General features: G+C 37.8%; 1 protein-coding gene across 19 annotated transcripts in view; it reads right to left on the bottom strand.

Annotated features, from left to right (window-relative positions):
• The window catches only part of CYRIB (CYFIP related Rac1 interactor B), a 173,520-nt gene that overhangs the window by 50,763 nt on the left and 99,015 nt on the right, over positions 1-23,742 (bottom strand). For 10 of the 19 annotated variants that reach the window (XM_037728541.1, XM_037728555.1, XM_017499238.2 and 7 more), the window contains 2 exons: positions 10,767-10,853; positions 9,010-9,048 (listed from right to left, as the gene is read on the bottom strand). The gene's annotated coding sequence lies outside the window, so the exon portion shown is untranslated. The remainder of the gene's footprint in view (positions 1-9,009; positions 9,049-10,766; positions 10,854-23,742) is intronic. The other 9 variants (XM_017499332.2, XM_017499297.2, XM_017499289.2 and 6 more) reach the window with 1 other exon arrangement.

Below are 23,742 nucleotides of genomic sequence, written 5' to 3'. Positions count from 1 at the left end.
TTTTGAGACAGGTTCTTGCTCTGTCGCCCAGGCTGGAGTGCGGTGGCATGCTCATGGTTTACTGCAACCTTGATCACTCTGGCTCATTCCATCCTCCCACCTCTACCTCCTGAGTAGGCACCTGTCATCATGCTCAGCTAATGTGTGTGTATGTGGGCGTGGGCTGTTTGTTTGTTTCTGCAGAGACAGGGTCTCCCCCTGTTGGCCAGGCTGGTCTCAAATTCATGGCCTCAAGCAATCTTCTGCCACCCTGGCCTCGCAAAGTGCTGGGATTACAGGCATGAGCCATAACACCTGGCAGCTTTAGAAATTCTGGACACCAGCTGGGTGCGGCGACTCACGCCTGTAATCCCAGCACTTTGGGAGGCCAAAGCAGGTGATCACCTGAGGTGGGGATTTCAGGACCAGCCCAATCAACATGGAGAAACCCCATCTCTAGAAAAATACAAAAAGTAGCCAGGCGTCGTGGCGCATGCCAAGCTGATGTGGGAGAATCACTTGAACCCAGAATGCGGAGGTTGCAGTGAGCCGAGACTGCACTATTGTACTCCAGCCTGAACAACAGAGGGAGACTCGACCTCAAAAAAAAGAAAAGAAATTCTGGATACCAATTTTTTCGTGCTTATATACAAGATACTTTCTCCTATTCTCCTATGCTCCAACATATATTAACTTGGTGTATGGTGCTGTTTGTCATAACAGTACAGTTTTTCACCTTTTCTTCATGGTCTATGCTTGTTTAAATAATAATTCTTCAAAAATGCCTTAGTTATTCTTGCCCTTTTGTTCACTCATGTGATTGTCAAATTCTACGAAAAGTTCTGATGGGATTTTGATTTGACTTTGCATTAAATTATAATTGCCACCTCTAATTTCAATCATTTTGTCATTTAATCTATGAATACGACAGATTATATAAATTCATTTTCTATTGCTAAACCATTCTTGGATTCCTGAGATCACATATACTTGGTTGGTTGGTTATTTATTATTTATTTATGATAAACGAATGAATGAAACAGGGTCTTACTCTGTTGCCCAGGCTGGAATGCAGTGGCACAAGCATAACTCACTGCAGCCTCTCATGTTCCTAGGCTCAAGTGATCCTCCTGCCCCCACCTCCCAAGCAACTGACACTACAGGTGCGTGCCACCTTGCCTGGTTAGTTTTTTTTATTTTTTGTAGAGACAGGATCTCCCTTTGTTGCCCAGGCTGGTCTTGAACTCCTAGGCTCAAGCAAACCTCCTACCTCAGCCTCCCAAGGTACTATAAGTATAGGCGTGAGCCACTGCGCCTGGTTTATTTGGTCATTAAAAAAAAAAAACATATTGCTAGATTTGGTTTTGCTAACACTTCACCTTGGATTATTTTAAAAGACTGACCTATAATTTTTCTCTCTGTTCCTGTCTGGTTTTGCTGTCAAGCATATTTGTATACATAGGCTTTTCCTATTCTTTAGAACCATTTACAGTATAAACAATACACCATGTCAGTTATTCAATGAGTTTTATAGGAAAGCTCTTCCAAACATCTAAGAAGTCTACATCTGTTTTCATCTCTGAAACTCTAGCCTCTAACAGATATTCTGTCACACAGGCAGTACTTAATAAATATTTGTCAAATTAATGAATGAACAAGTAAAAAACAGCTTATTTATTCAAAAAGAGAATACCCAAACTAAGGGCATCCCATAAAAAGAGTAGTTTTAGGTCAAATGAAACAAAGTGCAACTTAATAAATTAGGGACTAAGTTTATGGAATAATCCCTTGGTCCTACCTATGAAGGGATAAGCTCAATAAACATTAAGAAAATCGAGGACAAGGTTAACAGGCAAAGGTTTATTGCTAAAACATTAAAGCTGGCCTAGACAGCAATGGTATTTCCCACAACACTCTTTACTACCTCTGAACTAATCTTCAGTGGTGTTTCTCATGTTCTTATGCATTATCGCTACAGAGTTCAAATCCTTAAAATCTTCAACAGTCATCTTCAGAAGAAGCTATTCTAGTTTTCTGTTTTTGCACAGAGAATAACTATGGGCTACAAATACATTCTCATCCATTACTTATAAACATGCCACCCATCTCCCCAGACTGAGAGTCTCTGGTGCCTCTTCTAGTCACCAAACAGCAGCAAAAAAGCAAGAAACTTAAGGCCTCACTGCCAAGTAAAGGAGGCCTGTGGCAGTGAAAGGATAAACTGTCCATCAGTCTTTCGTCTCCTGGGAGATTTCACAGGAAAAGGACAAAGTACGGGAAGCAGGAGGCCTACAATCAAAAGGAAATCTGCCAGAATTTGGCATATAGAAGTAAAATGCCATTCCTAGTCACCTCTCTATGACTGAAACCGGTAAGAGATTCTTAAAAATTGTTCTGCTTTCTTTCTTTCATAATTTGAGTTAAAAGATAAGGTATTCTCTGAAGTATCCCTTAACTTCTGGGGTTAACTAGGGGGGCTCTTCTCAACATTATAGTCACTGTGGGGAGTGAAAGACAACAGGCACAATGGCTTTATATCTCACTATCAATAAATAAGAGACTCTCAGACCAGGAAGGGACCGTCCCATGGTCAAATGGAAGACTCAATCTTGACTGTTTAATCTTGGTATGAATCTATTCTACAATATATCTACGCCAAGTAGCCATCTCACCACTGCTTAAATAACTCTACATAACTTAAATTTTAGAATTTTGTCAATTTTTAGAAAAATTTGTAGAAACTTAAGCCAATGACTGAATAAGCACAATTACGACATGAATACTACCCTCGAGAACCACACAATCGTTGTATTAAACTGCAAGTTACCTACTTGTTAATTTTTTTGTCCTTGGTTTAAATTCTCATTGACCTCCTGGAAATAAACTAAACACAATCCCTGTACTACTGAACAAACCATTAAACATATGAAGTTATCTTAAAACAACAGTCAAATGAGGTCAAAAGAAAGTTACCCATTATATAATACCCAACATTACATATGTTCACATTGGCAGAGTTACAAACAAGATATCTCCTATCTAGTAATGTCAAGAATTTAGCTTCTGAATCAAGTTTAGAAGTGATTTTCTAGGGGCAGGCATGGTGACTAATGCCTATAATCCCAGCAGTCTGAGAGGCTGAGGTGGGAGGACTGCTTGAGCCCAGGAGTTTGAGACCAGCCTGAGCAACATAGGAAGACCTCATCTAATTTTTTTTTTTTTTTTTTGAGACAGAGTTTCGCTCTTGTCGCCCAGGATGGATGCAGTGGCGCAATCTCGGCTCACTGCAACCTCTGCCTCCCAGGTTCAAGTGATACTCCTGCCTCAGTCTCCCAAGTAGCTGAGATTACAGGTGTTTGCTACCAAACCCAGCTGATTTTTCTATTTTTAGTAGAGACGGGGTTTCCCCATGTTGGCCAGGCTGATCCACCTCTGTCAGCCTCCCAAGGTGCTGGGATTACAGGCATGAGCCACCACGCCTAGCCCCAATTTAAAATTTTATTTATTTTTTTTTTAAGGGAATACTTATCACAAAGACCTTGTGAAACACTATAGGCTAAAGGACCAAGGGCAGTGGAACCTTTTCCCTGAGTGTGATCTTAACTTCTGTATCCAAAGCACCCTGCAGAGGTCTTTGCGTGATGTTAGTGCTAAATAAATGTTAAGTCAATAAATGAAAGCTTACTGTGGTACATACAACTCATCCACAAGAATTAAGAAAAATTTCAAGTGTTCTTGAAAGAAATTAGTACTAAAATTTCTAAGTTAGAAAAAAAAATTTTTTTTTTTTTTTTTTTTTTTTTTTTTTTAAGAAAAGCAAAAACTATGTTATGGATGGCTGGATGCAGAAGCTAAAAGTAAAATAAATTTTAAAAAGAAGAAAGTATGCTTATTAGGAAAAGAAGATAGACGTTAGGAAATGTTCTTAAATAGTTTTTTACAGCTTGTCTTTCTGTTTGAGCCTTGTACACTAACGGAATTTAATAAAAGTGAAATTACAAAAGGGCACAAATGTTTTCCTGGTTCTTGAACTTAATTTAACTGAACTAAAATTAAAATCATTATCTTAAACGTATGTCCTCCAGGACTATCATAGCCAAACAGAATACAAAAACATACTTTTCTCTTCTTGGTAATAGAATTCTAAAGATACATACTTGAATGATTTTCTACATGTAAATCAGTATATCTTACAGTGCTAGACAGAGTCCAGCAGAGGTCATTCATTTACATTTTGATGTTGCCAAGGAGGTGGTAATTATAACTGAATATATAGATTTTTACTTTGCCTTTTATCTTTTTTTAGAGTCTCGCTCTGTCACCCAGGCTAGACTGCAGTGGCACAATCTTGGCTCACTGAAAACCTCTGCCTTCCAGGTCAAGTGATTCTCACGCCTCAACCTCCCGAGTAGCTGGGATTACAGGTATATGCCACTACGCCCAGCCAATTTTTGTAATTTTAGTAGAGACCAGGTTTTGCCATGCTAACCAGGCTGGTCTCGAACTCCCAGCACCTCAGGTGATCTACCCCCGTCAGCCTCCCAAGTGCTGGGATTACAGGCATGAACTACTGTGGCCGGCCTTTCATTATATCATTTTCTAAAGTACAATTTTACTTCAGTTAAGAGCAGAAAGAGATCCCCCTTAGTAAATTTAAAAGCAAGTCCCAAGGCCAGGCATGGTGGCTCATAACTGTAATCCCAGCACTCTGGGAGGCTGAGGCGGGTGGATCACGATGTCAGAAGATGAGACCATCCTGGCCAACATGGTGAAACTCCGTCACTGCTAAAAATACAAAATTAGCTGGGTGTGGTGGTGCATGCCTGTAGTCCCAGCTACTTAGGAGGCTGAGGCAGAAGAATTGCTTGAACCCAGGAGGCAGTGGTTGCAGTAAGCTGAGATCACACCACTGCACATCAGCCTGGAGACAGAGTAAGGCTCCGTTCCAAAAAAACCCCAGAAAATCCCATAATTATTTTCAAATGACAAGGCCAGATACCTTTCTAAATAATATTGCAAAAGCTGGTTTGCTTTTTTAAAAAGGTTGACTTATACAAAATAGGAAAAAACCTGTATTTTCTTAATACTGTGGAATAAGCTAATTGTAAATAAAATGCTGAGATTAAGATCAATACACGTGCATATCATATAAATTTTTTTGAATGTCAATTTTTTTTGAATAGTTAGCTATGCCATACATATTCAGGGAGGCAAAGGAAGACAAAGATTTTTAAAGGAAAAACAAGGGCTATATAATAGCTTTAAAATAAATATCCTTAGCTACAGAGATCAGTAACAAGGGTGACACCAGTCTGCAGCTGAACAGGCAGTTGCTGGGCAGATGTCCCTGCCGAAGTATTATTTTGTGTAAGGTGGTGATGGCCTTTGTATAAGGTTATGGTCTCTGTAGTCTTTTTCATTATCAGGCATACAAGTGTGAGGACACTTTTCACAGCCTTCCCTGGCTCTGTATGTCAGAGTTTCCTTAACATTAGTAACTCCATTTTGATTCTGAAGACTTTCATGACCACATGTCTAAAGTTGCTGGGAGAAAAAATGGAGAAGAGAGAAGGAGAAAGGGGGTGACAAAGGATAGAAAATCTGAGCCCAGATTATAGGGTTTGTGAAATGACTTGAATGAGCTCAACTCCCCTAATTTTAGGAAAGAAGGGAAGTAAAGACTAGGCCAGGCACGGTGGCTCACACCTGTAATCCCAGCACTCTGGAAGGCCGAGGTAGGAGGATCACCTCAGGTCAGGAGTTCGAGACCAGCCTGACCGACAAGGAGAAACCCCATCTCTACTAAAAATAAAAAATAAAAAAAAGTTAATTGGGCATGGTGGTGCATGCCTGTAATCCCAGCTACTTGGGAGGCTGAGGCAGGAGGGCTGCTGAACCTGGGAGGCAGACGTTGCGGTGAGCTGAGATTTGCGTCATTGCACTACAGCCTGGGCAACAAGAGCAAAAAAAAAAACTCCATCTCAAAAAAAAAGACTAGAAAAAACTTGGTGACTTGGACAAAGCAGCAAATGATTTAAAAATGTGAGGCTTAATCCACTGACTCTGGCAGTGCAGCTTCTGAGAACATCTTTAAAACATGGCATCAGGCCCACATAACATCAAAAGAATCAAGTACCACCACAACAAAGGAAACAAAAAAGAAAGTCAAGTCCCCAACTATGTCCCCTTTAAAATGATTGTTAATGCTGTTTTTGCATTAACCAAACTTCAACAGACCTGTCATTCCCTTTTATTTGTAGTCAGCTGTCAGCTGCTGGGCAAGGACTGGGATGCGGGGACATGATTCTAGGCTTGTTCTAGATCATGCTGGCACTTACCACCATACAGCTTATACTACTGATGGAACTGCCACACAGCTGGTGACTTTCTGCAAGTCTACCTTTTTCATGTTTTAGGAACACAATTATCAGGGCACTGCCATTTGTATCCTTCCTATGACAATGATGGCATTTCTCTCCTTAGCATTTTGAAGTATTAAGAAAACATAGGTTTCTTACTATTTTATATATTTGGGTTTTGGGATGGCGGTTTCTTCTGAGACAAGGTCTCACTCTATCGCCTGGGCTGGAGTGCAGTGGCATGATCTCAGCTCACGGCAACCTCTGTCTCCCAAGCTCAAGCAGTTCTGGTGCCTCAGGCTCTTGGGTAGCTGGGACTACAGGTGTGCACCACCATGCCCAGCTAATGTTTGTATTTTTAGTATAGACAGGATTTTGCCATATTGGCTAGACTGGTCTCAAACTCCTGGCATCAAGTGATCCACCCGCCTCAGCCTCCCAAAGTGCTGGAATTACAGGTGTGTGCCACCAAGCGCCCAGCCCTGATACTTGTTTTTTACATATTTACTTCATGTTCTTTGAGGGCAGGCCCTGGCCAAGGCTTCACACTCATTTTCTACTTTCTTTTTCCACCGAATTCGTTGTTTCTGTTATTATGGACCAGCAAACGGAAGCTTCTTCAAAGCCATTTCACAAACTTCTAGCCTACACTATTAGGATACTTTTTTTTTTTTTTTCAGAGAGACATAGTCCAGCTCTGTCGCCCAGGCTGGATCTTCGCTCACTGCAACCTTCCAGGTTCAAGTGATTCTCATGCCTCAGCCTCCCAAGTAGCTGTGATAACAGGGGGGTGTCACCACGCCAGGCTAATTTTTCTATTTGGAGTAGAGACGGAGTTTCAATTTCACCATGTTGGCCAGGCTGGTCTCAAACTCCTGACCTCAAGTTAGCTGCCTGCCTTGGCCTCCCAAAGTGCTGGGATTAAAGGCATAAGCCACTGTGCCCAGCCCATAACTACTTCTTTAAGATTAGTTAAATAGAACATGAAAAACTACACTTACTGAAGTATGATGGAAAAAGGTCTAGCTAAATTTTCACTAACTAAGGCTCTTAATATGGGGGTACACAGAGAGAATTCAGGGATCTGTAAATATGGAGGGGAACCTTTTCACTAACCTCTATGCAAAAATTAGCAATTCCCTCAATCAAGAATGTAAGTAACAAATCACAGTAGTATTAGAAAACCTATGAATTTGTCATTAATAGAAACCATGGGTATTTTCATACTACAATTTTTGCAGACAGTATCTATTTAAAATTACGATACATAGCACATTTACTATGCTTATTCTCTTACATGAGAAACACACATATTAATGTAAAAAGCACACATATTACTTTATCACAAATTTGTATATAGTATTTGCTAATGATTTTTGAATATAACATTTCCTTCTTAATCCTATGTAGTTTACTTCATATAATCATGAATCATTATTAGAATCATTATCCTGAGGTAGGATTTACAGGCTTCATTAAGATTGCCTAAGAGGTCCTTTGCACAAAAAATACTCGTTAAGAACCCCTGAACTGTAAAATAAGAGTAAGCAAGGTTGGTAGTAACTGTCATACCAGCTCTAATAAAATGAGGGGTTGGTTTTGTTTTTTTTTTTGACAGAGTATCATTCAGTTGCCCAGGCTGGAGTGCTGGTAATCTCGGCTCACTGCAACCTCCACCTTCCGGGTTCAAGCAATTCTGCCTCAGCCTCCCCAGTAGCTGGGACCACAGGTGCGTACCACCACACCTGGCTAATTTTTTGTGCTTTTAGTAGAGATGGGGTTTTACCATGTTGGCCAAGCTGGTCTCCAACTCCTGACATCAGGTAATCTGCTCACCTCGGCCTCCCAAAGTCCTGGGATTACAGGCATGAGCTACCGTGCCCAGCCTTGCTTTTGTTTTCTGAGACAGGGTCTTGCTCTGTTGCCCAGGCTGAAGTGCAGTGATGCAAACCTGGCTCACTGCAGCCTGGACATCCCAGGCTCAGGTGAGCCACCACGACTGGCCTGATCAGCTAGTCTTGAAAAAATATCTTCTGATTATGACAAAGAAGAACATAGAAAGGGATTTTAAGCTAGTCATTTTCACTTAAGAACACAAAGTCTGTCTGTAAAAAAAAAAAATTACGTTTTGAATACTTAATAACTTATTATAATTAAAATAATTCCAGGATTACAAATGTTTAAGTGCTCAGGACCCTTTAACAGTAACTATTTTTTTAAAACTATTTTTTGCTTCTAAGATTTTTTTAAAGAAAGGACGAAAACCACTAACAGGTAGAGTTTTTAAGGTAATGTGTAAAGTGCCTTCCCTTCTGTTTTCAATGAAAAAAAAATATATATGTACATACATATACTTTACAAAAATTATGGCTTAGACCTTTCCTGATTAACTATACTGGTGATAGCTAAAATGACTTAATTCAAAGGAAAACACATACCTCTCCTATTGAAAGAAAGCTGTTAAAAAAAGTTCTAATTAATATACATTTTCCCCACCAGATCCTATTCTGAGCCCAAAACTAAACAATCAATATTTCCTAACAACATTTTTAGTAGCTCAATACTGTACATAGAACATTTTCCTTAAATTATATATAGTTAATGTGTTTTTATTGAAATCATAACTTTTCATTTGTATTTGAATAATCATTTCCCCCAAAGACATATTTACCTTCAGCCAGTGCTGGTGATTCTGTCCTTGTCCTTCTATCTGTTTAAAGAAAGAAAAAAAGGAAGAAAGTCTAAAACATTATTATACTTTAAAACAAGTTTTTATTACAGCTAACTTTAAAGTTCACGAACGCCATCACATGCACATTTTATACATACACACATATATTTATTTCCTTGGAATTAACCGCCATTTAGGGAGGACCTATTTAGAGTAAGGCATTATATTAAGCCCTGGAAAACAACAATAGGTAAGACAACCTAGTTGTCATCATCAATACACTCAAAGAGTGAAAAGTGTACCAAGACAAGTACACAATTCTCATCATAGCTTATGAAGCAAAGAGTAAGAAAAGGAAAGTCAAGGTTGGGCGCAGTAGCTCACACCTGTAATCCCAGCACTCTGGGAGGCCAAGTTGGGCAGATCACGACGAGGTCAGGAGGTTGAGACCAGCCTAATCAACATTGTGAAACCCGTCTCTACTAAAAAATACAAAAATTAGCCTGGCATGGTGGCGCATGCCTGTAATCCCAGCTACTCAGGAGGCTGAGGCAGGAGAATTGCTTGAATCTGGGAGGTGGAGGTTGCAATGAGCCAAGATCATGCCACTGCACTCCAGCCTGGGCGACACAGTGAGACTCTGTCTCAAAAAAGAAGGAAAAGGAAAGTCAGTAATTCCTCTTTAGCAGGGGCCTAAAACTAGCAAAAGAGGCATATTCATATATTCTTATCACAGTTGAAGTTCATTTAGTTTCATTGTGTTAATAATCAGTTTTACTAAAGGTTCTAAAATCGTTACTCCATGACAATAACCTATTATTTGACAGGGACACATTTGGCAAAATTCAAGTGAACCAAAAAGGCCTCTTTAGGATTGGTTTTACTATTTCATTAACTCAATTCAATCATTTGTTTCTGCAGAGAAAGGGTCTCGTTATGTTGCGCAGGGTGGTCTCCAATTCCTGGTGCTCCAGTGAGCTTCCTGCTTTGGCCTCCCATAGTTCTGGGATTACAGGCATGAGCCACCATGCCGGGCTGGGTTTTACTATTCCAAAGACACAATTTTAGGTAAAATAAAATCTTCAGAATGAGTTTATTATAACTTTGCAAAAAAAGGTTATAAGAAGCAAATAAAGATATTAACCCCTTGGAGAAGAAGGTATGGATCACTCTACCAAGAAAAAGCCTCATGTTTTCACTCTAGCTGAGGTACCTCCTCCTGACTGCACTATCTGTGGTTAAATGTCTACACGAAGGCCGGGTGCAGTGGCTCAAGCCTGTAATCCCAGCACTTTAGGAGGCCAAGGCGGGTAGATCACGAGGTCAAGAGATCGAGACCATTCTGGTCAACATGGTAAAACCCCGTCTCTACTAAAAATACAAAAAATTAGCTGGGCATGGTGGCGTGTGCCTGTAATCCTAGCTACTCAGGGGGCTGAGGCAGGAGAATTGCCTGAACCCAGGAGGCGGAGGTTGCGGTGAGCCAAGATCGCGCCATTGCACTCCAGCCTGGGTAACGAGAGCGAAATTCCGTCTCAAAAAAAAAAAAAAAAAAAAAAAATGTCTACACGAATTCTTCGGCTACCCGGAGACATAAACAAATCTGAAAATTTGAAGGTGTTAACACTGAGAGATGGGATCTAGCAGATAAATATCACCTTCTTCCCAACAAAAGGGATATCCTTATTGCTTTCTTAGAGGGCTTCTACAGGATCATGCCCCAGTTGTTCACAAAAGTGAATAGCTCAGTAACGCACCCTTGGATTGGTGTTCCCTCTTTCCTAGTTCACTTGCTCCAGTCCTTCAACTTCTGTTTCTTGCTAACAGGTATGCAAATGAATTACCTGCAAAAAAGCAGCTGTCTCAGTTTCTGCTTTTGGGGTAAAACTAGGTCAAGACACTTGATTTCCATGATACCATAATCCCTTTTCATCCTACCTCATTGGATGCTACTTCTTAATTTCCACTACACTTTCTTGCACACCCCATATTCCGCCCAAACTCTCACTACCTAAAATCCTTGAGCCTACTATCTCCTACTAACTCAAGGCTGAAGATTCTGTTGCATGAGCATTATACATCTACTATTATTTCATATTCAAGAAACTAGAACAGAGTTTGCAAAAACGCATATGTAGTTGGCTGGCTGGGGCTACCTGAGATAAGTGTCAACCAGGCAAACAAACAACTGTGTGTTTATCTAAATGGTGCCACTGCTATCAACATGCCATGCTAAAAATACAGGTGATCCAGAGCTCAACCTTCAAGTGAACAGATTTCAGACGTTAGCAACTAATGAAATAAGTCAGACACACCCAGTAGGCCAAATCAAACAGTCTGAGGGCTATGTGGACGAACCATCAATTTGCAACTTCTGCTCTAGAATCTCACATTGTCTACAATGTATTATTTTATTAATCCTTCATCTTTCACTTTTCTCTATGAGTTAGTCCATAAATGAGAGTCACGTTCAAAGCCTATCTGCTCTAGTTTTCCTCAAAAGCTTGCCTTGGATCAGTATTACCAAAAGTGAAATGAAAAAACGCTTTACTGCTTTTTCTGCCAAAGATAAAACTGCCTTCCCTACAGCCCACTCCAGGCACCCAGAAATAAACAAGTGGTTTGACTGACCACTTTTATAAACCACGGCAGAAAAAACAGTGCCACTTGCATAAAACCATGAGGAAAAATTCTAATTCTTAATAAATCAAGAAATAATAAAACACTTGTAACTGTATTCACCCTTAGAAATCAAATGCCAGGTCATAAATAGTAAATATTAACTAATATTTAAATTGGATAATCCAGGCACCCAAAATCTACAAACCTAGAGATTATTCATGTTAAGCGTTAAAATTTTCTTGCCTCCAGCAAGACATTAATTATGACTTCAGACCATTCTGTCAACCATGTTGATAGCTCTGTAGTATTTCAAATGATGGTACACAAATCTCACTGCTGGCCAGGTACAGTGGCTCACGCCTGTATGCCCAGCACTTTGGGAGGCTGAGGCGGGTGAATCACCTAAGGTCAGGAGTTTGAGACCAGCCTGGCCAACATGGTGAAACCCCATCTCTCCTAAAAATACAAAAATCAACTAGGCGTGGTGGTGTGCACCTGTAAGCTCAGCTACTCGGGAAGCTGAGGCACAAGAATTGCCTGAACCTGAGAGGCAGGGGTTGCAGTGAGCTGAAATCGCACCACTGTGCTCCAGCCTGGGTGACAGAGTGAGACTCTGTCTCAAAAAAATTAAAAATAAAAAATAAATAAGTAGCGTTGAAATGGAAAACTAAGAAAGACCCTTCTCAGACTATACAGTACAGATGGATTTGAATACAATTTCTCAAAACTAAATCTCAGAAAATAGAACACAGAATCTTACTTATCTTTGGAGAAATAATATGCTAAAATATAAAGCACTATAAGAAATTTAAAGTGGAAAGACAGATCTTGTAAAAATTAAAGATAAAGGATACTAAAAGATCTTAAATAGTTCATGAGAGTATATATAAATCCCATGTAGACAACAGAAAAAAATAATCTTGACAATTTGTAACAGGAAGGCAAAACAATAAAAATGAAAAAAATGTATAGCCCCTAATAATAAAAGGCAAATACAGTAAAATGGTTTAGAGAACTGGTTCTGAAATGAGATAGACCTGGGTTGCATTTTCAGTTATTTAAATTATTAAGTTATTTGAGCACGCTTTGTTATTTGTAAAATGCAGATTTTTCACTTATTTAAATCAGGTTATCTATGCATCCTTTTCCTTTGTAAAAAAGCAAAAATAAAGTGTGCAGGTTAATGGAATTGTTAGTTCTGTTGAACATGGTCATTACCTTTTAATATTAAAATTATAATAATATATATCTATTGACACTAAATCTCAAGTATAGTACTGTTAAGGAAACCATGTCTAATCTGCACCAGAGCTCCTCTGTATCATCCTACACCATGCTTACTACCGCAAAATAGTTTGATCAGAAGAAAGTACAATGGTTACATTTAGAGCCTCCCTCCTTGATATACTTAGAAGTACATTTTTTATATAAAAACAAAAATCAAGGTATATATGATAAATGTAAATCTGGATATTGTACAAATATTAATACTAAATATTAGTACAATACCAATAAATTCTTTTTTAGAGGAGATTTTAATTTTTAAATAAAATAGAGATGGGGTCTCGCTATGTTGACCAGGCTTGTCTGTAACTCCTGGCCTCAAGCAATCCTCCCACCTCAGCCTCCCTAAGTGCTGGGATCACAGGTATCAGCTACTATGCCTGGCCAAGAAAATCTTAATCTCTGTTGTAAACCCATGCCCCAGAATAATTGAAATACCAACATTTTCATTATCTTTAAAGTTTTTTAAAAATTATCTCCAGGAAAAAGTAAATTGCCTGTAACAGTTAACTAGGTAATGCCAGGTTTTCAGAACATGACTTGATTTTTGTAGATTCTAAAAATATCTTACAAACTTCATTTTCCCTTTTTTTTATAAGGGTAAAACATGCTCACTGTACAAAATACATAAAGTGGAAAGAAACAAGTATCACTACCTATAATCCCACAACCAAAACTTTAACAATTATTCTCTTCTGAATTCTCTTATGCATATTTTTATAAAATTTAACACCATTTATTTGTATTTGTCCTGCTTTTTTATCATTCATAACATGTGCAATATTTTCACATCATTAAAACCTCTGCCAAAATACCACCTTTAGTCTTTACGTACCAACTTGTCATGTGGGTATATCACATTTTTTCAAGCATTTTCTTACTACTGGACACTCAGGTTTTTCTAAACTTTTGCTCTTATAAACAATGGTATGCCTAAGACTTCCATAAGCACAGAAATATCTGTGTGATTAGAAAATGTTATCCCAGTCTAATATAAAAATGTTGATGAACTATTATTTTATTATACAAACTGAACATCCATACAATATAGCTCTGCCTGGGTTGGGGTTTAAGAACCTCAGCAAGCAAAAAACCCTGGCTGTGCATACACATGCCCCTGCATACAAGGGTCACACTCTTGCCTACTGACAAACATAATCCCTGAACATTAAGACACAAACATACCTAAGCCAGTTCCAAGTACCCTGGCCCAAACTTTAGAATTAATTAGAATTAAATTAGAATGTTAATTAGAATGTAATTTTGGACAGAATGATGCACTGGCCTACTTCACAGAATCCTTGACAAGCGGTGCCTTCTTTTGCTTTTTTTTTTTTTTTTTTTTTTTAAAGAGACAGGGGCCAGGGGTAGTGGCTCATACCTGTAATTTCAACACCTGTAATTTCATCACTTTAGGAGGCTGAGGTGGGAGGATCACTTGAGGCCAGAAGTTTGAGAACAGATGAGAAAACATAGCAAGACCATCTGCACAAAAAAATAAAATGAACAGCCAGGTCTAGTAACATACAAACCGTAGTCCCAACCACATGTGTGGCTGAGCAGGAGGATGGCTTAAGCCCAAGAGTTCAAGGCCACAGGGAGCTACAATTGCCTCTGTACTCAAACATGGGCAACAGAACAAGACCCTATTTCCAAAAAACGAAAGAAACAGGATCTCCCTCTGTTGCCCAGGCTGGAATGCAGTTGCACAATCACAGCTCACTGTAACCTTGAACTCCTGGCCTCAAGTTGTTCCCCATCCTTGGCCTCCAAAAGCGCTGGAATTATAGGCACAAGTCACCTTGCCCATCCTCTCTCCCTTTTATTTTTTAAACTACTGAGGTCAGCTATTTTTTCTCCAAAATTATGTAACTTAGTCTTTCCCATTTTTCTATCAAGGCCTTATTTATTTATTTTTTTTGAAACGGAGTTTCACACTTGTTGCCCAGGCTGGAATGCAATGGCGTGATCTCGGCTCACCACAACCTCCGCCTCCTGGGTTCAAGCAATTCTCCTGCCTCCCGAGTAGCTGGTAGTACAGGCATGTGCCACCACGCCCAGCTAATTTTGTATTTTTAGTAGAGACGGGGTTTCTCCATGTTGGTCAGGCTGGTCTTGAACTCCTGACCTCAGGTGATCTGCCAGCCTCGAAAGATGCAGAGATGCACTTTGGGTTTGGGGATAGGGGAGAATTGGGAACAGAGAAGGTGCATTTGAATGAAAACAAAAACTTGGGTTATTTTAATTTGCCTTTCTTTATTTGTAGCTTTTTATTTTAGAGTCAGGATCTTACTAAGTTGCCCAGGCTGAGCCTTTCTTGTATTGCAAGTCGTTTTTTTCAAAAAATTCTGTATGATAATCAACAGGATGAACTAATGAAAGCATATTAAAGAGTCATTCAGGTAACATAACTCAGTGAATTCCTAATCTATGTGTCATGGTGACAGAAAACAAGTATGTTTTTTACTGCTACTAAAGAAACTGATTAAATACAAAGTACAAAGGTGAATCCTACAATGCAACACCTTGACTTTCAGGAATCTGCTCCACTTTCAAAATCACACCTACAAAAAGCAAAAGCTCTTGAGATAAACCTTGTCTTTCGTCAAGGTGTTTTAATTACAGTAAAAACTTTTACACAGTAATCAGAACTAGAAGTTGTTCAATTAATTGCAATTCTTGATAGAAACATTTAAAATACATACATGTATATTCATTAACTAATTCTTTTTAAGAAAACTAAAGTACATTCTTCAATGACAAGTCATTGCTAGAATATTTCCAGCCACCATGATCCAATGCTTTTGTAGAAATTATTAGGGGAAAAAAAGAATTTTTAAAAAAATTTTTTTAAAGCTTAAAAAATGCAAATTCCAATTCTTCACAGACTAGATGTGAACAGTCACTGCTGGTTTGCAAAGTGCACTTTTAAGTAGCACTAGTATAAATAAAGCATGGGCTTTGGTGCCAAACTGTGAGGCTCACCCTTGGACAAGTTTCTCTCTCTCTAGTGGGGATAATAATAATACCTACAATCTAATTGGGTTATTATGAGGATTAAATAAGAATATATTTAGCATTTAAAACTGTCCCTGACGGGTAAGTACTCTATAAATGCAAGTTGATGTTATTATCATCACTACTATCATACAGACCATAACCATAAACACACTTTTTCTAAAACGTCTAGTTTTTGTCTTTTTTCAATGTAATGAGAAATGAAGATACTGAAAATATAGAATGCTTTATAGTTTCATATTTTTTCTCCAATCTTTTATATCCTGATCCATGGCCAATCATATCACTTCTTTTAAATCCTGTCAGTGACTGGTCACTGCACACCTGTTATTCACTAAATGCACAGACTGCAGTGCATGTAGCTGTGTTACTTCCCTGTCTCCCAGTGACAAACCCATGAGATTCTTTTTTAAAAATGGTACCTGAAAGAAAGGATTTGCCAACAAAGATGAAAGTGAAGCAAAGAAACAAAAGCAATAATGCTGGAAGTAAAATTCTAACAGAATATAAATGGAGTTACAAAGAGAGAGTTGACTGTGTGATTGCTGACACTGCTGCCAACGAGGAGACTAAATAGGCGGCCAGAGGAACTTTCTGAAGGTAAACTGATTAACATAAAAGAAGAGAGTGGTTACGGTGAAAAGGATGACAATGTCTCAGAGGAAGTCATGCCAGCAAAAAACCTTCATATTAAAGGAACTCACATATATTTCTTGATATTCAAGGTATAATGGATAAAATGTTTCAAGCTGATCCAAACTTAGAAGTATAACAACTTGTCCAAAGCCTAGAAATGATGCTGACTCCACACGGTACAACAGGGAAGAAGAAACCAGGCATGGTTCTCACTACTCTTGAAAAGATTTTTATGAAAAATAAAACACTTTAATTCTCAAGGTTTAAATTAACACTGCACTAAGTAAAATACTAGTTTTACTACTTTATCCATTTCCCTATACATTTTACAACAATAAGAGTATGTTTTGATGAAAATTTCTAACAATCATGGAACAACGTAATTTCTAAAATTGCTCTGCAAAATTTAAGCCGCATGAGTATTTTCACAGTCCACAGCACAAAATGAGAACTGCCTGTATAAAGAACTTTTACAACCTAAGAAGGAAAGCAATTCAATTTAAAGACAGGCAAAAGATTTAAACAGATAATTCACCAAAGTTAAATGGACTGCAAAAAGCACTTGAAAAGATGCTCAACACCATCAGGCACTAGAGAAATGCAAACTGAAAACATACCAGATGGCTAAAAAAATATTGTAAATGACCATACCAAGTGCTAGTGAGAATACGGTGCAAATGAATTCCTATACACTTGTGCAAAGCCAGTTTAAAAAGTTAAATATACACCTACCATATGACACAGTCATTCCATCTAGGTATTTATCCAAGAAAAATGAAAGCATATGTTCATACAAAGAATCATACACTAATGTGCACAGCAACTTTATAGTAGTCTCAAACTGCAAGCAGCCCAAATGTTCATCAACAAATGAATGGACAGACTGGTATTTCCATATGCTGGAATACTACTCAGCAATAAAAGAAACAAATTACTGACACATCCAATAATAAGTATAAATCTCAAAATCACTAAGCCGAGTTGAAGAAGTCAGACATAAAACAATATACATTCTATGAGTCCTCATATATAAGATTCTAGGAGTCAAGTCTGGGCAACACAGTGAGACCCTCTTTCTAAAAAACTTAATAAAAAAGTAAGATTCTAGGAAATGCAAACTAATATTACAATAACACAAAATACATAGGTGGTTGACTGGGGTCTAGGGGCAAGTAGGGTGGATAGATTTGAAGGAGGCAGGAAGAATGCTGGAGGAGATTATGTTCATTATCTTGATTGTGGTGATGGTTTCATGGGTGATTAACTATGTTGAAGCTCAACAAACTGTATGCTTAATAAAACTTTTTGAAATGGCCCATGGATCACCTGTATCTGCCAAAAAAGGGGATTCTCAGGCTTGCCATAACCCACTAAATTCTGGGGGTCAAGCCAGAGAAATTGCATTTTCCAAGGTCCACATTACTCTAATGCACATATTTACTCTGTAATCTAGAGGATCTCCAGAAGAACTACCTCACTCATCTCCTACGAAAACACACTTAGAATTTTAGTCCATCAATATTTCATTTAATCAAAATTTAATTAGCATTTGACAAGTTATTTTATTAGTACTTATATCAACAGGGTTTTAGATGAAGCCCATAATTTCAGAGCTTTAGAACTTAAGACATCCTATTACATTCATATTTATATTTTGAAATCTGGCATACAGGTAATCTCTGAAATAGTTCAATAAAAGAAAAGCCGACAGAGACAAGTTTTAAAGCTAAAAACAAAGCTTCAGGATTTTGATTTAAAATCATATCCTGTCCCAATTTTATTTCACAAATGGGAAAGCTGAGACCCAGAAAGGTTAAATTTGGGCAGAGTCAGTAGTAAAATGCAAATCTTCTATTTTACTTTCTTCTGAAATGAAAGTCATCTACCCAACCTTCTTCTAAAAAGGGTTCCTATTTCTTTGCTTTCAATTTCTCCTAAATTCGTATTTATTGTCATTTCTGTAGCTCCGGTTTTTTTGTTCTCACTCCTAACTACTGCAATAATCTCCTAAATGGTTAACCTACTTCTGTAGTTCTCTCTCCACTTTATTTCAATTTCACAAATACCTGAGTACCTAGCATTAGTCAAGTACTATGAGACACTGATTTTATCTTATCACTGCTCTACTTAAAAAAAACAAAAAAACAAACAAAAAAAAACTTCTAATAGCTCCCAATACTTTTCAGGATACATTCTCAAACTGGCACACTTAGGAATACCCTTTCTGATTTCAGACTACTCCCAATACGCATGCTACTAGAGCAGAGCCCCCTAACAGCCTATGCCCATTCCAGTCCTGAAATCTGTTTCCTCCTCCTGGAAAGGTATTCCTCTCTTCCTAAAAACGGTCTTATCCTTTAAGGCCAATTTAAAGCTATGCCTACTTTCAACAGGCTTTTCCCTAGGACTCCGGCCCACCCACCTCAATCCCCGCAATTCTGAAGCATTTTCACCCAATAGTACACTGCTACTCATTGGTTGCAGATGTTAGTTATATTACTGAGGGAAGATAAAATTTGTTTCTCGGGTCTTTTGTACCCTACTTAATATGCAGTACGTAAGTGTGTTACAACAAAGGGAAACAGCATAGCACATTATAGGTAAAAAAATTTTAGTCTAGAGGCTTTGAAACCAGTCAAATACCAGTTTGAATCCCAGTTCTGACAATTACCATAATTCAGGATCACACAGCTAATAAGCATTAGTTACCCCACTGGTCAAATGGAGTTAACAGACTTTAAGCACTGTTGTAAGCATTAAATAAGATTCAATGAGAATACATGTTTAGTGCTTAGGAAAAATCACAAAGAAAACATTCACTTAGTTGTAGCTATTATTAGCTACACAGATTAAATATCTACCATGTGGCAGATAGTGTGCTAGGTTCTAGAAATACCAAAATGTTCAAGATTTAAGCTCTGATCTTAAAGAATTTGCTGTATTAATATATGCAAAATACTATTCATCCATCCAAGTTAGAAAACAACAATCATCATTCTTACCTGTACTGTAAGACCTAAAAAACTGACCATTCTATTTCCTAAAGATCTCTATTCATACAACCACTGAACTAGCAATTCAAGCCAGGACTCCTATGGTAGCCTATTTGGGTCTCACTGCTGCACCTTTAACCTTTTCTAAATCACTGTCTATAATGTTATTAGAACAATCTTCCTAATGCAGAAACCTGATCACCTATCGACACATCATCCTTCCGATTAGTATATATCCATAACTGCAATGGCATAGAACACAGAGATCTCCAGCTGACTCAGTTTTAAAGAAATATTTCCCAGATTTCTCTTAAATATCTTTTTGATGTATTGTTAAATTAGATTTATTGATTGAGACAAAGTCTTGTTCTGTGGCCCAGGCTGGAGTGCAGTGGCGCAATCTTGGCTCACTGCAGCCTCTGCCTCCTGGGTAGCTGGGATTACAGGCGCACACCACCACACCTGGCTAATTTTTGTATTTTTAGTAGAGACGGGATTTTGCCATGTTGGCTAGGCTGGTCTCAATCTCCTGACCTCAGGTGATCCGCCCACCTCGGCCTCCCAAAGTGCAAGGTTTTACAGGCATGAGCCACCTCACCTGGCTGTTAAAGCAGCTTGATAAGAAACTAACTACTGCTTTAAATACTTCAGCTCTAGTTTTATTAGAAAATCCATCCTACTACTGCAACGATTTAATAACAAGAAATTGGGGAAAAGAAAATCCACCCTACCTCATATTACTTCATCTTCACGTGTTACGAGTGACCGCTGGCCAGTACTATCAATAACGGCTGCCCACAATCATCCACAAACACTGTCACCCTGTTTTTAACCACCCTGTTTTTAACAATGCATGCCACAAAGCTACCACAGCAGATTCTTATTCACCAAGTGTAACATATGCCATGTTAGAATCAATTTGTGAGGTTTTATCAAAAATGTCTGCTGAGATTTTGATAAAGATTTGTCTCCATGGATAAATTTGGGAGAAATTGTTTTCTACATTTTTTTTTTTTGAATGTAAGAAGTAACACTAGTTTTACTTGTGTTATCCCTGCTAAGCAAATAAGAAATAGCAAGCACTCAATTTAAAGAAGTAATGTTGAATAAAGCATATGTAACAGATGATGCTTGTGGAATGAATAAACAATGAATACATAAATAAACGACCACACTTGAAAAGTCAGAAAGTTTTTCTCTTCTGAACAGTCTGAGGGCAAGTGACATACAACAGCCCTTTATCCCTANCCAATCCCAGATTAAGAAACTTTACATAGAAAAGTGACCAACCCCAGATATGATAACATTGCTTTGTCTATCGTCTATCTAAAGCCGGGGTCTGCAAACCACCCACAGACCATGCCAAACCCCAAGGCTTTTTGTTCTACCTTTACACTAGGAATGATTTTTACATTTTCTAAGGGTTGAAAAAAGAAAACAACAATCTGTATCCTGAAAGCAGTTAATGACTTCCTGTGACGATAATACTTGCATATATAAAAAGTAGCTCAAATCCATAATAATCCTGTCAACACCAAAGTATTGTTAGAGACTACAATTACAATAGAAATTTAGGGAACAGGACAGTGTGAGAGAAAAGGATATTCCATGTATGAGCTAAAAATTTTCTCAAAAGGCCCCACAGCACATCGTATCACTCATCAAAACGAGGGACCCTTTTCTGTGACTCAAAGTGGCTGTCACAGCCTGTTCATTGTTATCATACTCCCCTCTGCACTAAGCACAATGTCTGACACATCACAGGCTCCAAAGAATAGACGCTGAATGAGTAAGCAAACATAATAAAAGATGTAAATACACTAGAATAAATGCAACTTGTCTAGAGTTAAGGTCCCAAAAGGCTACCATTCTGCTTAAATGATTTGTTTGGGGGAAAAGAGAGATAAGGAGAGGTCAATGTGTTGGTAGCAGCTAACTGACAAAATTTAGAAAAATATACAATTTCTCCTATTAAAAATTAAAGAGACTTTAAATGAAATACTCTAAGGTGTGTCCACCATGGTTTTATATAGTTTTTTAAATTATTTTATTTTAGTTTTTTAGAGATAGGTTTTTGCCATGTTGGCCAGGCTGGTCTCGAACTCCTGGCCTCAACTGATCTGCCTCGGCCTTCCAAAGTGCTGGGATTATGGGTGTGAGTCACTGTGCCTGCCCAGCCTACAGATAGATACAGTTTTTCTGGACTGACAAAACTCAATTGCAACAACAGGCATAGATAACCATTTAGGAGAGATAGTATATATCTGATATGTGGTAATATATATTATTGCATGTCTTGGTAGCAATAAAACAATAGATTTTTGTTTAAGACTCTGAAAAATACTTTGTCACATAATGTTAAAAAATGTCCTCAAAACTCAACAAAGATCAGTTACGGACCCTCAATAGGCCAGACATTCTATGTAAGGCCAAGTACAAAATGTAGTGTAAAAATAAGACCTGTCCTCATGAAGATTACAGTCTAGGATATGACATGTAAACAAATTACTACAATACAGTACAATTAAATAAAATGCTATGCTAGAGTTCTGTGGTTAAACTGCTATGGGAAAACAGATGAGGGAGTAATTTAATTATGTCTAGAGGAGAATGTCAGAGAAAGCCAGAGAAGGGAACAATTTGGGTGCTTTACGTATTTTTAAAAAAGCACCAGTACTACTAATAACTTCCAAAGACATTTTTATATGCTTCAAATTAAGTCAAATAACTTAATTTTAGGATTTATATTAGGTTATTCACTAAACTGGAAAAGGAAAATCTTCCCTTCTCCTGTAAGAAGCATTTTAATTACTACCTATCTGATTGTTAACAATGGGTAACATAATAAAATACGCTAAAGTCCTTAAGAAAAAGGCTTTGTTAAACTGAGACTGAGGCACCTTCAAGAATTCAGAAGAACACTGGATAAGACTTTTTAGTCCTAATAAATACAAAACCTCCTGAGATGTTTTAATTGGGAAAGAAGAAAAATAAATAAATACAAAACTACACTAATTTTTTCAATAATTTCTATCCCCTTTGCTATACATGTTTGAACCTTAATCTGTTTGCCCTTTTGTTATTTCTGCTTATTGGATAGCTTATATAATTCCAAATTTGGACTGTCAAGTCTGAACTTGTAAGTCAAGTCAGGGGAAAACACTTTCAAAAAAAAGACACGTACTATTCTAAAAATTACTCTTTCATGGTTAGAATATATATTTATGTACTAAACCATTATCTTTAAAACACATAGTCCAACCTGTTAAATGTCCTATGTAATGGGGTTTTTTCTTGTCTATCTTCTTCTCTTTTAAAAATTACCTTATATGTCTTATGAGCTTTTCTCCCAAGTGCTCATTAACAGCCACATGATACCTAATTAGTTCAACAGACATCAATAAACACAACTATAAATGTATCATATCAGATAGGTTCAATTAATTTCTCAAAAGAGCTGATAGTTCTTCAGTAGAAGAACTTTATTTTTCCTAGCACTTTTAAATTTCGCAGAGATAATTAAGCAGAAAACATTCAGTATTTTCACATTTTGGCTATTTCTTTATTTCCTAGACTTAAACATCTTAGTTTAAATGATTTTTAACAGATAGGCACCCACAAACAGAACAGCTGTACTTCAACTGCTATGTCACAAACTTCTGTATCATCAGTAATTTTTACCTAGGTATTTCAGACTGGAAAAGACAAAACAAACAAAATATGATTTTAAAATAAATTCTGAAACCATTAACTCCTAACATCCTGGATGTTTTACTTTCTGCTACTCTACCCATTCACTGATACCTTACAAAAACCTGGACATTTTAGAATTTCCCCCTTTCCCTTTCCATTTGATTTCCAACAAACATAGAAGCACCTATATATCCTAGATTTTATTTAGTTTACTAGTTGTAGTATCTAGGAATTTATTTTATCTACAGAGATAGATTTATTATAACAAGAGACAAATTTTTAGCCATTTGGAAAGTAGACCTTGCTTCCTTGAATTAACAGAAAAAATATTTTGTAAAGTGCAAGAAAAAAAAAAAAAATTTAGGGCCGGGCGTGGTGGCTCAAGCCTGTAATCCCAGCACTTTGGGAGGCCGAGGCGGGTGGATCACGAGGTCAAGAGATCGAGACCATCCTGGTCAACATGGTGAAACCCCGTCTCTACTAAAAA

This window comes from Cebus imitator, unplaced genomic scaffold, assembly GCF_001604975.1.
Source record: "Cebus imitator isolate Cc_AM_T3 unplaced genomic scaffold, Cebus_imitator-1.0 Scaffold13, whole genome shotgun sequence".
NCBI lineage: Eukaryota > Metazoa > Chordata > Mammalia > Primates > Cebidae > Cebus > Cebus imitator.
The sequence above is the reverse complement of the archived record's forward strand: the minus strand, read 5'-3'. Positions and strand labels throughout refer to the sequence as shown.